Raw genomic sequence first — 11024 nt, forward strand, 5'->3', positions numbered from 1 at the left:
CTTCCTCCGTACTACCTGCCTGTCCACCTCACTTCGTATCATCGACAATCTTCGCTAGAATGCCCCCGGTTCCCTCATCCAAATTATTAATATATAATGCGAACAGCTGTGGCCCCAGCACCGAACCCTGCGGGACACCGCTCGTCACCGGCTGCCATTCTGAAAAAGAACCTTTTATCCCAACTCTCTGCCTTCTGTTAGACAGCCAATCCTCAATCCATCCCAGCAGCTCACCTCGAACACCATGGGCCCTCACCTTGCTCAGCAGCCTCCCGTGTGGCACCTTATCAAAGGCCTTTTGAAAGTCTAGATAGACCACATCCACTGGGTTTCCCTGGTCTAACCTACTTGTTACCTCTTCAAAAAATTCCAACAGGTTTTTCAGGCATGACCTCGCTTTACTAAATCCTTGTTGACTTGTTCTAACAGACTCTGCTCTTCCAAGAATTTAGAAACCTCATCCTTAATGATGGATTCTAGAATTTTACCAACAACCGAGGTTAAGCTGATTGGCCTATAATTTTCCATCTTTTGCCTTGATCCTTTCTTGAACAAGGGGGTTACAACAGACATCTTCCAATCATCCGGGACCTTTCCTGACTCCAGTGACTCTTGAAAGATCTCAACCAATGCCTCTGCTATTTCCTCAGCCATCTCTCTCAGAACTCTAGGGTGTATCCCATCGGGGCCAGGAGATTTATCAATTTTAAGACTTTTTAACTTTTCTAGCACTATCTCTTTCGTAATGGAAAGATCTTCAAAAGGGTTTTCTCAAAAGCCAGAGAAAGAGCTGCATAGGTTATACCCCAATTGAATTCCAAATACTAGCCAAAGCATAGCCGGAAACCCAAGAACGTGTCTTCCAGGAAAGATGCTTCAGGAATTAGCTTAAGCCATGGGGTTTCCAAGAAGTGTCTTAAAAATTATCCTAATATCCTTTCAGTTACTACTGCAAAAAAATTCAGATTCAAGTATGCTCACCAAAATGAACCAATTTTCAAAACAAAAATGAAGCATTTTCATACCAAATATCTGAGATGACATGGATGTAAAGGTTTCACATTGACAGAAGGGCAGGTCTCGGGGCATGGATGGAGATGCTGTGTAAGGAAAATGTTGAGAATAAAACCCTATGTGTGTGGGAAATATCGTGTCATTGGCAACAAAGCATTTAAAGGGAACACAAAGATAACTGAAACAAAGTTCTTGAAGAAAACACCAAAGGAATAATGGGAAGGACTGATGTGACTTGGTGGTTAAGGGTCGCATCACCATAATGGGGCTTTTACTGGGATCAAGCAGTGCAAAGTACAGCCTGGTGGGAAGGGTCAAAGAGCAGACAAAAGGGAAAAGAAGAACTTGGGTCCAGAGCAGCAGCCATAAAGTGCACATGCATAGATACAGAATTAGGCCACTCGATTCTAGCCTCGGGTGACTGGAGTTTGTACATTCTCCCCATGACTGTGTGGGTTTCCTCCAAGTGCTCCAGTTTCTTCCCACAGTCAAAAGATATGCAGGCTAGGTGGATTGTCCATGGGAAATGTCAGATTACAATAGGGGGACTGGATCTGGGTTGGATGCATTTCAGAGGGTCAGTGCAGACTTGATGGATTGAATGGCCTCCTTCCACACTGTAGGATCCTATAGGCACAGCAGGTATTAAGAAAGATAATGAATAACTGAAATTTCTTGTGTGTGAAATATGGATCATATTTCCCTCGAATGTAATAATATCCTGGAAGCTAGATTGAAACATAACACACTCATGCTAGTTTTCAGCAAGCATGACCAAAAATAATTCTGTGCCTATATTCATGAACTCAGACAAAAGTAACCTTTTAAAATTTCTAATATATGAATCTGGATATATAGATCATATAAACAGAATATGTCAAAGGAAATTGTTGAGTATGAAGTTCTGCTCATGAAGACATCTGTATAATAATTCATTCGACTTTATGAGCCATGCAGTCTCCTTGCTGATTGAATAAATATAATTTTAAATAACTTTGTTTGCAGTGATTTCTGTGCTCTGTTCTGAACTGGACAATTAGCTGGATTTTTGACAAGAAGACTGAAGTCAATACAGCTAATGAAGTGCTTAGTTGTATTTTAGCTGATGAATGGATGGCAAAAGAGCATGAAGGTTATATGTGTAAGCTAATGTTAATCTGGAAATGCTAATCATGAGTTGAAGTCATTGAGAGGCAAGCTCTTTATAACCGACTTTCAAATTGAGCTAAAATGGAAATTTATTACATTGACTGAACAAGTGACATTTATATAGCACTGATAATGTTGAAAAACAGCCCAAGGTGCTTCACAGCAAAAGCGTAATCAGATACAAATCAACATGGAAATAAAGGAGGCATTTGTAAGAGTGACTAGATCTTTCTTAAGGAGGTAGATTTTCAGAAGGATAAGGGGAAAGCAGTAACCTCGGAAAGTAATTCCAGACTGTGGGCCCAGGGCAGCTGATGGCACTGTATATTCCAATAATCAAATCAACCGATTTCTTCCGCTTGTTTGTTCTCTTGATGATAACCCAACCGGTACTTCCATTGTTACAGATTTACAAAGTGCTAACAATCTTTCGTCAGTCACCCTTGCAGTATCTTAGATAATTTTGAAACCTCTACCAGATCACACTTCCCTATTTTAATGAAATAAACTCCACTGCTCTTAAGCATTATTTTGTCTTCTGGTTCTCATAATTAGTCACACGTGAGACTCAAAATGCTGGAACATCATTGAGCTCTCCATGTGGCTAGAGGACTATAGTGCAGGAGTAATATGGGACACCACATGGATTTACATTCTCACAATAATTGGTTCCAATTTCTTTATAATTATAACCTTTTTTTCTAATGAATCTTTGCTGTGTCCTTTCTGTGATTCTACTATCCTTCCCCAGATGAAGTACCTAGAAGTTTATGCAATACTCAAAATGCAGAAATTCAGCAACATTTTCTTTAACTGCATCAACTTGACAATCTGTTGAATTGTCCATGTCCTTCAGTAGCCATTTACATTCTTCCTCACAATTTGCCATGTTTCATAATTTGGGATAACAACAAACTCCAATACAATTCCTCTAGCACTTGTACCAAAGTAATCAAAGAGCAAAGATCCTAGTTTATGTCCCAAGTGGACAATGCCAACCAATCCAAAAATATTTGTTCACATTATTTGCTCAGACTTTGCCACAGGTAGACAGGGTGGTTCAGAAGGTGTTTAGCAGGCTTGCCTTCATTGCTTAAATCTTTGAGTATAGCAGTTGGAATGTCATGTTGAGGCTGTACAGGACATTAGTGAGGCCTCTTCTGGAGTACTGTGTGTAGTTCTGGTCACTTTGCCACAGGAATGATATTATTGAATTGCAGAGGGTTCAGAAAAGATTTACAAGGATGTTGCTGGGAGTGGAGGGTTTCAATTGTAAAACTAGGCTGGGACATTTTCACTGGAGCATAGATGGTTGAGGGATGACCTTATAGAGGTTTATAAAATCATGAGGGGCATAGATAAGGTGAATTGCAAGGGTCTTTGTTTCCTTGGGTGGGTAAATTCAAAACTAGGGGACATTTTTAAGGTGAGGGAAGAAAGTTTTAAAAAGACGTGAGGGTCAACTTTTTTATACAGACAGTGGTTTGTGTGTGGAATGAACTGTCAGAGGAAGTGATGAATGCAGGTGCAGTTACAACATTTAAAATACATTTAGGTAAGCACATGGATAGGAAAGATTTAGAGGTATATGGGCCAACCTCAGACAAGTGGGACTAGTTTAGTTTGGGGACATGGTCGGTTGGACCGAAGGGTCTGTTTCTATGCTGTATGACTATAGAAGTCATATTTCCTCCACAATGCTGTTACAGAGGGGTTTCCAGGGTTTTGTCCCAGCAACTCTGAAGGAACAGTGATATATTTCCAAGTCAGGATGGGAATCTATTGTTTGGAAGATGCTTGTCTGAAGAACCTTGGTGAATTTCTGCAGTGTATCTTGTAGATAATACACATTGCTGCCACTAGATGTTGATTGTGAAGGGAGGTGAGGTGCCAGTTAGTCAGCTTTCAATTTCTTGTCATATTTTCAAACAATTAATGTCCAATTTTGTGAGAGCTCCTGTTTCTGCTTCTTCATTTTTACCACTGAAGTCACTCAAGGAGCTATGGCCTCTTCCAATTTCTGACCTGTATGGTGACATTCGCTGACAGTCATCTCAAATGTAAACAGACTGGTTTCAATTGCAGACATTATATAGTCATTGCAGCATAGAACAAGTCGTCGGGCACATGATTCCTAATGCAGGTTCTTTTTAGAGAAATATCGTCAGGTTCATCCCCTTAATCACAATGTCCATGCATTTGTAACTGCATCCAGTTCCCTTTTGAAATCAGTAAGCAAATGTTTCTGCAACTTTGAGCAGTGTTGAAATGGCCAAAAATGATGGAAAGTGTAGTGAAAATGAAAAATGTCAAAATATTAACATTAAGAAAATTTCTTTCCCATATTCCTCTGAAGGTGGAAATGGCAAAATCAGAATATCACTAATGAGCAGTGATTACATGGAGTCCCGGAGTTATTTAGAATCAATTACCTTATTGCCAAACACTGGCATCTCAATAATATCCCAATCCACCTCATTTTTGTATAGTTACCAATGTCTCCTTCCTCAAGAAATTAGATGGTACCAGTTTCTGACATGAAAGTCAGAGTGGGTATCTGACAGCAGCAGCTCACCACTTCCTTCATCAAGGGAGTCATGACTTGGAGGAGCTGGGATGTACAAAGTTAAAAATCACACAACACCAGGTTATAGTCCAACAGGTTTATTTGGAAGCACTAGCTTTCCGAGCGCTGCTCCTTAATTAGCTGGTTGTGGAGTATAAGATTGTAAGACATAGAATTTATAGCAAAAGTTTACAGTGTGGTGTAACTGAAATTATATATTGAAAAAGACCTGGATTGTTTGTTAAGTCTCTAATCTTTTAGAATGAACATGTTGGGTTCAATTCTTTCATATGTAAATTCTAGAACTTTTTAAAAGTTACATTCTCAAGTGAACTTTAGCAATTGGTGTCATGTTGGCCCAGATAATGCAGTGAAGGTGTGAGCTTCCCTGTGTGAGACTGTCTGTGCCAAAATGGTCAGACAGATTCTAATCTGAAAAAGGGATTTACAGAATCTTACATGGATTCATGCAGTTTTTGAGCAAAATAAAATATAATTCTGAAAGTACAAATTCACCGCACAAACCTATATGTGTATGTGTGTTTGGTGGGGGGGGGGGCGGGGTTATGAATGTCTGTGACAGAGTGTGTATGTGTGTGTGAGTGTAAAGGGGTATAAGTCTATGAGAGGGTGCATGTGTGAGTATGGGTGTGTATGTGTGAGTGTATGGGTCTATAGGAGTGTCTGTGTGTCTGGGCCGATATGACACCAATTGTTAAAGTTCACCTGAGACAGACACACGTACACTCCCCTACTTGATTATAGATTATGGCATGTAGGGTAGCTATGTTGGCATCTGTTTGGCTGTATCATCAACCGATTGATAAGAAGAATATAATGCCAATTCCTTCTCAACCGATGAATAGTTGAAATATGTTGTTGGCTGTTACTAAGATAATTATGGAGAAGAGGAATAATAACAGGTATTTAAACAAACAGAATGTATATAACAAAGCAAATTCTAGGATGGGCCAGGTACCTTCATTCCTGATGAAGGGCTTTTGCCCAAAACGTCGATTTTCCTGCTCCTCAGATGCTGCCTGACCTGCTGTGCTTTTCCAACACCACTCTAATCTAGACTCTGATTTCCAGCATCTGCAGTCCTCACCTTTGCCCAGGTAACATATAGAGCTACTGGTGTAAAGATGGTTGAGTAAAGGTCGAATTTAAAAATTATGTTAATATCGAAGGTCCGATGTTTATTCAATTTCAGTTTGTTCGGATTGATTATAACCCTTGATCTAAGAAGATGAATAAGGGAATTCAATTAATGAAGAAGGAGTATTTTACGGCTGTTTTTTATGTATAGGGAGGCTCAATTATGATGAAGTTTTTTGTGTAATAAAGATGAGATTAATGGGAATGGTAGGATAAGAAGAATTAAAAGGAATGATGAATTAAAGGTGGTGTTCATAGCTCTTGCTTGGAGTTGCAACAAGGGTGTTTGGTTCCTAAGACCAATAGCTTGCTATTATCTTTCAAGAGCTGAGTTAGTCATGGATTTGAACTATGAGAAAAACATTAGCAGTTCTTTGTGTCCCCAGACCCCTCTTAGTAATTAAATAGATTTTAACTTTTATTTTTAGAACCACAATCTAATATTTTGATTAGATTATAAATACATAATATTCATCCTAGGATGAGTTCTGGTTTTAGAATTAGAAGTAGTATTGGTAAAAGACGGAGAGTAAGGAGTCGATGTTCTTGTGTGTGGGATGGGGTGAGGAAAGAATGTGGCTGGAGATGGGGCCACGTTGAGCTATTAGAATATGTAAAGTGAATAGGAAGCAGTAATTAATATTCCTAGGCCTATAGGGATAATAGTTCAATTGCATCAATTAAATAAGGAGGGGATAATAAATAATTCTCCTATAAGATTAGGTGTGGGTGGTAATGCTATGTTGGTCAAGAATCATCAGGTTGCTATGAGGGGTAAGGCAATTTGAATTCCTCAAGCTAATAGTAATGTTCGGCCATTGATTCATTCATAATTGGTGGTTGCTAGGCAGAATAGGGCTGATGAGATTAATCCATGTGCAATTATTAAGGTGATAGCTCCTGTGAAGCTTCATGGCGTTTGTATTAGGATAGCTCCTGTAACTAGTCCCATATGGCTTACTGAAGAATAAGCAATGAGGGATTTTAGGTCTCTTTGTCGTAAGCAAATGGAGCTAGTTATAATAATACCTCAAATAACTAGGATTATGAATGGATAAGCTAGGGCCGACATGACACCAATTGTTAAAGTTCACTTGAGACAAACACACATACTCCATACACTCATGCATTCCCTCTCTCATATGCTCACATATACACTCCCACGCTCACATATACACTCCCACACTCACATGCGTGCCTGCACCCTCTCACAGACTTATACCCCTTTATACTCACACTCACACACATACGCACACTCTCTCAAGACACTCATACCCGCACACACACACACACACCCACGTGCACTCAAATATAAATTTGTGGGGTGAATTTGTATTTGCAGAATTAGATTTTATTTTGCTCAAAAACCTCATGAATCCATGTAAGATTCTGTAAATCCATTTTTTAGATTAGAATCAGTCTGAACATTGGAGCACAGTCTCGCACAGGGCACCTCACACCTTCAATGCATTATCAAGACCAACATGGCACCTATTGTTAAAGTTCACTTGAGAATGTAACTTTAAAAAAGTTCTGGGATTTACATACGAAAGAACTGAAACCAACATACCCATTCTAAAAAATGAGAGACTTAAAAGATGAGAACCTTTTCCCGCGTATGGAGTCGGGTATTACAAGGGGGCATAGCTTTAAATTAAGGGGGGGTAGATATAGGACTGAAGTTAGGGGTAGGTTCTTCACTCAGCGAGTCGTAAGTTCATGGAATGCCCTGCCAGTAGCAGTGGTGGACTCTCCCTCTTTATGGGCATTTAAGCGGGCATTGGATAGGTATATGGAGGATAGTGGGTTAGTATAGGTTAGGTGGGCTTGGATCGGCGCAACATCGAGGGCCAAAGGGCCTGTACTGCGCTGTATTCTTCTATGTTAACAAACAGTCTAGGTCTTTTTCAATATATAATTTCAGTTACATCACACTGTAAACTTTTTCTATAAATTCTGTGTCTTACGATCTTATACTCCACCTGATGAAGGAGCAGTGCTCCAAAAGCTAGTGCTTTCAAATAAACCTGTTGGACTATAACCTGGTGTTGTGTGATTTTTAACTTCATCAAGGAAGTGGATATGCTCCTGAATAACACCATGCTATGTCAATATCAACAGCATGTGCCAGTAGCACAAGATGGGACGAACTCATTGCATGTGCTTCAAACAAATGGCCATGTCTGAAAGTCAAAGGACACCAGTCCTTGGTCCGCTGAAGAGCAATTATGGTCAGTCAAGGGACTCATCCAATTCGAGTTCAAGGGGTTGGCCATGATCAATCAGGTACATGGTCAACCAGGTACGCCTTCCTTGAAGAAGCTCTCTGCCTCTCTCTACAAAGATTTCAGTGAGTCCCTCTCTCACTGCACACCCCAGGTCATCTCCTCTGCACAGAAGCTCTTCAGCCACATTCTGAAGCAGACTCGTTACCACAGCATTTCAACTCCCCCTCCCACTCCACCGAGGATATGCAGGTCATTGGACTCATCCACCGCCAAACCACAACAACCCGACGGCCGGAGGAGGAGCGTCTTATCTTCCGACTGGGAACCCTCCAACCGCAGGGGATGAACTTGGACCTCACCAGTTTCTTCATCCCCCCTCCCCCCACCTTGTCTCAGCCGGATCCCTCCAGCCCGGCACCGCCTTCCTGACCTGCAGTCTTCTTCTTGACCTCTCCGCCTCCACCCTACCCCGACCTATCACCCTCACCTTGACCTCTTTCCACCTATCACATTTCCAACGCCCCTCCTCCAAGTCCCTCCTCCCTACCTTTTATCTTCTCCTGCTGAACACTCTCTGCTCATTCCTGAAGAAGGGCCTGTGCCCGAAACGTCGAATCTCCTGTTCCCTGGATGCTGCCTGACCTGCTGTGCTGTTCCAGCAATAAAGTTTCAACTTTGATCTCCAGCATCTGCAGACCTCACTTTCTCCAACCAGGTACTTGGTCCTATCAGAGTCCATGAACCTGTGTCCAGTGATTTGGCCATGGTTAGTCCTACAGGTCAATCACAACCAGCCTGGGTGTTACAGGTAGGTCAATCAGGGTATTCTTTGGCCATCGATTCAGGGGAGGATCTCATTTTTCCTGCAATGAGATAAAGGGGGGAACTGAGTACAATTGAAGTGGATGAACAAGTAGTTAATGGTGATACAGGAATGGAGGTAGATGCTGGTGAGGGCTCCTTATTGAGTGAGTAGGAGAAATCAGGACAAGGTTAGTATTTGGGAGGATGAGGTGGGTGACATGATATATGTAATAGTGAGAGCTTCATTCAGCTTTGGTGATATAACTGAGCAATAGCAGAGATCATCCACCTCCTTCCTGCACTGTGATGCATTGCATTTCACCTAGGACACCGTACTGACCTGGCTGATATCTCGGTGTAGTCTGGCTGGGTCTGGAGATGTTGCCTCCTTTGTCAGTCAGCAGGATACAGCACTGTCCTTCTCTCCACCACCCAGTGCACTAGCACCTGTAGCTTCCTCTTAGTGTACCAAGTATTCTTTTCTGAGCTATTTCCTTGTGGATAACGGTGCAGGATCACAGTGTGAAGAGCAGTTCGTGGCGTACAGTCTCTGAAGTGATGTGCAGGAAGGGTTTCGTCTGTGCTAGTGTGGTGACATATCAAAAAGTGCCAGCAGTTGTCAGCCTCTCCTGCCATATAATTCCACAAGATGGCATCAAAGTGTCCAGTTACTTAATGAATGAGGTGAACAGTGAAAGATTGCATGAGAAAAGTCAATGTGGACCGAGGTGGCTACTGGGAAGCTAACTCAAAAAATACCACTTGGCCAAACAATTAAAATATTCAGCTTACTGGAGCAATTTCTACTCTCATGTGTTATGGTCTAAGTAGCTGGATATGTGCCTGTATGGCATTGTATGACATCAATCTCACACTTGTACCAAGTGATTACCTACAGTTAACAACATAACTGTGTTTCCTAAACACTAATGAATCCCACCCTCACTGACCCCTGTCAGAGTCTGAAACAGACTGCAGCTTTGCCATCATACTTGATCCTGAGCTAAGCTTTCAACCCCAGACCTTCTGCCAGCATGATCTGGGTTAGAAGACTGTTGTTCTGAGCTTCTGTTTCTGCAATGCTGACATTTTTAATTTCTTTATTTTTCTCAGTTTTGTAGCTGAAGAAGCTGAATCTCGGTATCCCTGTACCTAAGATGGCATTGCAAATGGCAACTTATAAACTTTTCACTGTACACCTTTGAGTATGTGACAATAAAGTTAATTCTATTCAATTCTTTCACCACAAAGACTGCCTATTTCCACTTCTGCAAAATTTCCCATCTCTGCATCTGTCTCAGACCATCAGCTGCTGAAAGAGCAGCCGCTTTCATTATCACTGATGATTATTTCAATACCTGTTAGGCAGATTCACACATTCTACCCAATGTGAATTTGAGGCTGTCCAATACACTGCTGCTCTTATCATAACTCATACCAAGTCCCACTTATAACGGGAATTTATTATATAGAGTTGATGTGCTGTAACAACACTTTCTTGATCATGATTGTACTTTGACATCTCTGCCTACAGGAGGCAGTAATTGCATTGTGACATATTTACATAGTCAGCATCATTACAAGTGTAGGTATAGAGTCATAGAGATGTACAGCATGGAAACAGACCCTTCGGTCCAATCTGTCCATGCCGACCAGATATCCCAACGCAATGTAGTCCCACCTCCCAGCACCCGGCCCATATCCCTCCAAAACCTTCCTATTCATATACCCATCTAAATGCCTCTTAAATGTTGCAATTGTACCAGCCTCCACCACTTCCTCTGGCAGCTCATTCCATACACGTACTACCTTCTCCATGAAAATGTTGCCCCTTAGGCAACTTTTATATCTTTCCCCTCTCACTCTAAACCTATGCCCTCTAGTTCTGGACTCCCTGACCCCAGGGAAAAGACTTTGCCTATTTACCCTCATAATTTTGTAAACCTCTATAAGGTCACCCCTCAGCCTCCAACGCTCCAGGGAAAACAGCCCCAGCCTGTTCAGCCTCTCCCTATGGCTCAAATCCTCCAACCCTGGCAACATCCTTGTAAATCTTTTCAGAACCCTTTCAAGTTTCACAACATCTTTCCGATAGGAAGGAGACC

General features: G+C 41.5%; 1 pseudogene; it reads right to left on the minus strand.

Moving 5' to 3' along the window:
* Positions 1-6358: 6358 nt before the first annotated feature.
* Positions 6359-6959, minus strand: LOC122553930 (annotated as a pseudogene).
* Positions 6960-11024: the final 4065 nt, after the last annotated feature.

This window comes from Chiloscyllium plagiosum, chromosome 10 (genome assembly GCF_004010195.1).
Source record: "Chiloscyllium plagiosum isolate BGI_BamShark_2017 chromosome 10, ASM401019v2, whole genome shotgun sequence".
NCBI classification, from domain to species: domain Eukaryota; kingdom Metazoa; phylum Chordata; class Chondrichthyes; order Orectolobiformes; family Hemiscylliidae; genus Chiloscyllium; species Chiloscyllium plagiosum.